The sequence below is a fragment of the Pteropus alecto genome, unplaced genomic scaffold, assembly GCF_000325575.1.
Source record: "Pteropus alecto unplaced genomic scaffold, ASM32557v1 scaffold270, whole genome shotgun sequence".
Classification (NCBI taxonomy): Eukaryota; Metazoa; Chordata; class Mammalia; order Chiroptera; family Pteropodidae; genus Pteropus; species Pteropus alecto.
Genome location: NW_006430735.1, coordinates 3,993,744 through 4,001,064, shown reverse-complemented (window position 1 = coordinate 4,001,064; position 7,321 = coordinate 3,993,744). Strand labels below are relative to the sequence as shown.

The following is a 7,321-nucleotide window of genomic DNA, read 5'->3' as shown; positions in this document are numbered from 1 at the left end:
ACAGATACTTAGTATTCAATGTGAGGGCTGTTATTTTATCTGGCGACTTTCAAGACTGCTGCCTTGGCAAACAGAAGTGGATGCTGGGCTGTGTGATTTACATTACATGGATCTCTGCTCAATTATGATTTGCAATCTGGCTAATCTGTCATCCATTCACCACAAATCAAATACATGTGTGCAAAATTAGTCCAAGATAGGTAGGCCATGACTAATGAACAAAAGTAAAACTGGTGTTGGGGAGGATAGGAGCACTGTTCCAAGTGGCAGCAGAAACAGTAGTAAACTCTCATAGATGATCTTCACTCTGTCATTAAAATAGTAAATTCTTTTATAGAAATTCATTAAGCAGTTCTGCCGTTTGATACTAGAAGCCAAACAGCACTGTTACTATCCTGTAAAATTAGTCATTTAATTGGACCGAATAATTTTTGCAGGGGTCCTCATTATCCTCACTGCTTTCACAGACCTCTTAATCCTTGGTTCCGAATTGGTGCCCCACAGCATGGGTCAATGAAGGGAACACCCAGATTGCTGTTAAGAAGGATTTTCGTGGATGAAGTATAAAACTCAAGGTCATGACTATTTGTGTTCATTAAAAATTTCACAGAATTTTGAGACAGGGCAGGGATGTTCACTCTTTCTGGTATTCTGGATAACTTCCAGCTGGATAATTACTTTCTGCCTGTAAAAATATCCCCCTGCAGTTTGAGTTGGCTAGGGTCTTTATTTATTTATTTATTTATTTTTCTCATCTTCACTTGCATCTGTTGTGAGATTGGTGGTGATTTCAAGGGGTCAAATGAAAACTGCTCTTTCTGGGATGAGTTTTTGCAAACCTTATCTACTACCCTGAGAATCATCCTTGGACCTTAAAAGTTTGCAGTTTGTATGTTGTATAATCACAACCTCTGCCTCTTTATTAGTAAAATTTCTAGAATTATTGGAGGAAAATATCTACTATTTTCTTGACTTTATACCTCCTTTGGATTTTATTACGTGAAAATATACATGTTCAGCATCCTTCAATTTTCTTCATAACTTTGTTGATACATATGTAAGAATGCTAGGATAGATGAATACATAAATATTACATCACTATAGGCTGCTCATTTCTCTTCCATTTGTTTTGTATTTGCATATATTTACACATATTCCTTCATAACAGTGTATATATCTTCTACCAATGCCTGGTTTTGATCTGAACATCTTATAAACTTTATAAAATTCTCTCTGAAGATCAGAAATCTAAAAAGGGTAATGTTGGTGCCATATCCCCTCTCATAGATAATGTTTCAATCAAGTAGATTTTTCTCCCCTGAGTTTCTTGTTTAACATACCTATGGGAACTAAATGGAAAAGTTTATTGAAAATTCACCTGAAGGTTGAATACTATTTAATGAAAAAGTTGACTGAAGGTTGATTTTAAAATAGAAAAGGTTTATTTCTCCACTTTTTAAAGAATCTTCCTTCTTTACTGTGTCCCTTTCTTGCACTCTATTCTTAGAGAATAACATTTATTCTAAGAAGTCTAGATTCACAAATTGGTAAACCGTAAGAAATCATTTCTCCTGATGACCAGAGAGTTTTCATGATCAAAAAAGGTGCCACAGATTTATTTTCAGATGCAAAGCATAGTGTAAGTAGATGCTATTTGAAAGGAATTCTTTCCTATATATCCCTCAAATCAAAGTAGTTAGGTTTAGTCACTTAAAAATCTAGTCTTATCTATGTCTGGTATCAAGGTTAAGATTAACCAAAGTCAGGCTTTGGAAGGTTACTTGTGCCAATAGTCCATTGCGATAGAGAAATTAAAGTTAGTGGGTCAATGTCACAAAATAAAGAGCTGAGACTAGAATCCAAGTATCATTGTGATTCTTTCTTCTACCTTGAAAATCTTTTTAGGACCTCAAAAGTTCAAAGTTTTTATCTGGCACCATCACTCTCTTTACCTTTTTCTCAATACATTTTCTAGAATTATTGAAAGAGCATTTCTGTTATTCTTTATAAAGTTATGACTATTTTTGACTTTATTATATTGTTTTTTCCAAACCAAGACTCCTCTGTATTCACACGATCACATAGGAGATGGGAATTACCATTTCCTATGATATAAAATAACATTCTATATTAAATCTTATCTACTCAGAAAGCCTGGAATCTATGGTATGGAAGGAAGACATTGAGCTCCAAAAACTGTCAGACATGGCATTTATACAATGGCTTGTATGAACTAATTATTCATATGAACTAATTTATCACTATAGACATGTAAAATTGAATGCTACATTAAAGGGAGAAGCCCAGCTTGTGAAGGTGATTTTGAAGAGTAGGCTGAGATGGTGAATAGAATTTGTGATCAAGTACTCCACATAAGAAAGTGAACACAGAAATAAGGAAATTCAGTTCATTCCTTGGGAGTTGCCAGTCTGGATTAGATTACTGATCAATAAATTTTGGATATCCTCTCATAGCAACAGAAGCTTATTCCAAGAGCTTATTCCAGAATTCTTTCATCAGATTCCAAGCCAAAATGAACAGCATAAACGAAAGTTGGTTACAGAAGACTTGAGAGGAAATAAGTGAGAAATATAAAGTCTGAAACAATGAACACTTAGTTTTTGAATAATCAATTATACCACTCTTTTTGAATATGTGCATTACATATAATGTACATTAATAATAATATAATTTCACTAAATTGTATTTAACTCTGTAAGAGAAAATCTTGAAGTTCTTATGGCTACAATAAAAATATATGCTTTTTAAGAAAAGTGATTTTAAATATATTTTTGTATATATTTTACAGTGAAATGTTAATTAATAATTGGATGTAAGTATAAGAACATAGCTTAAATATAAAAAACACATCTTTAACATAAGAAAGGTCAAAATTAGAAGTACAGAAAAAGATGTATTAAGCAAACATTAAACAAAATAAAATTGGTAGTTATACCAATACCAAAGTGGACTTTAAATCCAGAAGAATTATAAGAAACAAAGACACATATTTCATAAGAAAAAGGCCCACCCACAAGATATTGCAATAAATATACAGTCCATGTTCTCACTATCAAAACTTCAAAGTACATGAAGCAAAAATGGACAGAGCTGAAAGAAGAAATAGAAAATCCACATCGCATATGAGAGATTTTACAATAAACTTTTACTCATAGCTGACAAAAAATTAGAAAAGACATAGATCTAAACAAGATTAATTATATTAACCTAATTATAACAGAAACACTAAACTCAATAATGACTGAATAAACATTTTCTTCAAATTTACGTGCAATATTTACCAAAATGATAGTATTTAGAGTCCTAAAATAAGGTCCAAACATTTTCAGCTTCAAAATAATTTCAATGCATTTTATTTGACCAGACAGGAATTATGCTAGAAATCAATTTAAGTAAAGAAAACATCTAATATATCCAACTCTTGGAAATTAAGCAATACTATTCTAAAATATATATTGAGTAAAATAATATATTACAAAGGAAATCATAAATTAATTTAAACCAAAAAATAAAAATAAAATATATAAAAACCTATGAGATACAGTAAAAAGTATGCTTAAAGAAAGATTTATAGTATCAAATGCATGGATTAACAAAGAAAAAAAGAAACCTTGAAACTTAATGATGCAAAATTTCATCTCAATGAATTACAAAAGGAAGAGAAAATTAAACCCAAAGAGAATAATATGTAGATAATAAAAAGAACAGGTATGAATTAAATAAAAAACAAACATACAAAAAAAATCAACACCACCAAATTTGAGTCCTTTGACAACCCTAATAAAAATGATACACTTCTATTAAAAGCAATCAAAGAAAAATAATAAAGGAATAAATTCCTAATATCAGCAATGAAAAGGGAAACATCACATTAAAGATCCTAAACTTAATAAAATAATAACAAATAAATATTATCAATAATTATATGCCAGTAAATTTGAAAATAAAAATAAAACAGAAAAAATACAACTTAGTGAAACTGATTTTAATAGACACAAAATCTAAATAATCTTATATCTATTAAAGTATTTGAGCCTTAATTACAGACTTTTCTAAAAAGAAAACTTTAGGGTTTGATAATTTCCTTAATGTTCTTCCAAGGATTTAGCAAAGAAAAAAATATATTACACAAAATTATCCAAAGAACAGAGAAAGTAGGAATACTTTCTAATTCATTTTATAAGGCCAGCATAAACTTGATATCGACAATTGAAAAGGTCATTAAAATATAAGAGAAAGAGCACTAGATACAAAGATTTTTAAAAATATATTAACAAATCATATCCTTTAATATATAAAATGGTTATAACCTGACCAAGGTGGGCTTATTTCAAGAATGCTAAATTGGTCTAACATTGGAAAACCAGTGCAACTCACCACATTAACAGAAAGAAGGAAAATCATCACTGATCATGTCAATAATCTATTCATGATAAAAGTAGGAATAGAAAAAAATTTAATTTGATGAAGAACTTCCATAAATACCCTACAACACACATGAAACTTAATAGTGATATTGAGAGCCTTCTTACCAAGATAAAGAACAAGATTAAAATGCTAGCATCATTACTTTATTCAGCCTTGTACTGTATTTTTTAGCTAGTGCAAATGCAAAAAAGCAAAGAAAACAAAAAAGGTGTATGGCTCTGGAAGGAAAAAAATAAAACTATCATTATTTGTAAAATAAAAAATTCAAAAAAATCTACAGATAAATATTAGAAATAATAAATAAATTTAGCACGGGATAGGAAATGCAGTCAGCAGTAATGTAATGGCAATGCATAGAGCCAGAGAGAAGATAGAGCAATTAGGGGGATCATTTCATAAATTATATAAATGTCTAACCAATGTATTGTATACTTGAAACTAATAATAAAATAAAATAAAATGCTAAAAAAATAAATTTAGCAAGGTCACAAACTATAGAGTTAATACCCAAATATCAATTGTATTTCTAACAGCAGCAAATAGAAAATAAAATTTAAAAATGCATGCGTTTTACAAATAAATCAAATAACCCAAAATTGGAGTAAACTAATGAATAATGTTAGATTCCTTTGGCATAAACCTCTGCTAGAATACTATAAAACATTATTGAGAGAAATTAAATAGAGGGATATACTATGTTCTTGGATTAAAAGACTCACTAGTGTAAAAATATCTGTTTTTTTTTAAACTGATATACAGTTTCAGCGCAATTCAAATCAAAAGATTGACAATCTTTTCACTTTTTAATTTCTGGTGGAATTTAACAATGTATCCTAAAATATATATGGAAAAGCAAAAGACCAAGCCAAAACGAACAAAACTTATATGTAATTTATATATGTATAAATTACAGTTAGATTGAAGCTAAATGTGAAAGTTAAAAAATAAACTTTCTAGAAGATAACATTTGCATTAGTTCACTCGGGCTGCTATAACAAAATATCACAGATTGGGTAGTTTATAAACAAAAGAAGTTTATTTCTCAAAGTTCTGGAGTTCGGAAGTCCAAGATTAGGGTGCCAGCATGATTAGATTCTGGTAATGGTGCTCTTCCAGGTTGCAGATGGCTGATTTCTTGCTGTGCCCTCTACATGATGAAGGCACTGGAGAGATCTGTGCCAGCTCTTTGAGGCCATGGACTTTCCATCCTAAGACCATGGCCCAGTTTGTCCGTAACCTCATAGAGAAGGCCCTGGCTCTGGTAAACACTGCTGTGACTTACTCAAAGCTTCAATTGGCCATATTTTGGCACTATGCCAAGGTTGAACTGGTTCTTCCAACCCCTGATAAGATCCTTACAGCTATTCAAAGATTTAAAAAAGTCAATAGCTCTCAAACTGGTAGTTTCAAATAGCTCATAGTTAAGGAAGCTCTGCTGAATGGTTTGGTGGACACCGAGGTATGGATATGGCTGTTTGTGTGTTTGCAAGTCACAGGCAAGCGTGGCATCATTGGCTATAATGTCGAAAGACCAGTTTTTAGCATCTGTTTCTTTTTGTTTTATTATTCGAATATTCTTGGACCATGATCAGTATTTGAATAAAATATGTCAAAATTAATATTTTTTTTATATCAAATACTGCATGGAAGGTCACAAATTCTCTTGATATTAAGTTGGATTATCTTTTGCTTTAATAATATTTAAAAATGCATGTCTTTGCTTGACCTGAAGGTGGAAAGGATATATGTGAATATATCAAACTGGTACATATATTTATGAACATAATATTTTAATTTGAAGATTGGAAATATATTTTATTTCCAGAAAAGTTGGGTAAAAGGTCTCAAGAAAGCTACAACTTGCTTGGAGAAATAATAATACCATGTACCAAAGTTAAATCATGTCAGCAGTATAAAGAATAAAATTTGGTTGGTTTCTTTTTGCTAAAGGCAGAGAAAGAACTTTTCGATAGCATCTACGTCTGTAAATTTTGGGATACTTGGTGATGTTCTAAGTATGTATTTTTGTAATACTTTTAATGTCAGGACAGAATGAACTAGAGACATGACCTACATTTTTAATCTAATTTTAATATTCATATTATTAATCTATGTAGCTTTATAATTTTTAGAATTTATTTTTGCAAAAATAAGTACCCTATGGATATTTTATAAATAAATAAATAAATAAATAAATAAATAATAAAATAAAAGCATTAATACTATTCATTAGAGCTCCATCCTCATGACCTAAGCACCTCCCAAAGGCCCCAGCTTCTAATACCATCATATTAGGCATTAGGATTTCAATATATGAATTTTAAAAGGGCATAAACATTTAGACCATAGTAACATACAGTAACACATCCATGACCTCGGTGTATGCAAAACTTTCTTCCACTGGAGAGAAAATATTACTGACTATATATAAAGGACAAATATGGATAAGGACTAAACAAAAATGAGAAATTCTATTTATTAAAATAACATAAAGAAACTCAAAAGACATATTCAGAGCAGAAGATATTATTTAAATATACACAAAGAACACATAAAACCTAAAGACTCATATATAGAGTATATAACGCATTCCTATAAATCAATAATAAAAAGACAACCCAATAGAAAAAATGGGCAAAATATTTATTTAATCGGGTACTCGAAAAAAAATCACATGTAGTTTGCCAAATTAAAAATGTGACTCACCTATAAATATCTATAGATAAAATTACATTATATCTGGGATTTACTTCAAAATAATCCAGCAAGGTAAGGTCCTGTAGGGTTAAAATAGAAGCAGCTGATGAGTTCATGACCGTTGCAGCTGTGTGATGAGGATATGGGGGTCATTGAACTAGTTTGGTGTATAAAA

The 7,321-nt window shown here is 30.4% G+C and overlaps 1 pseudogene; it reads left to right on the top strand.

Moving 5' to 3' along the window:
• The first annotated feature begins 5,665 nt into the window (after window positions 1–5,665).
• LOC102885797 lies at window positions 5,666–6,037 on the top strand (annotated as a pseudogene).
• The last annotated feature ends 1,284 nt before the right edge of the window (window positions 6,038–7,321 follow it).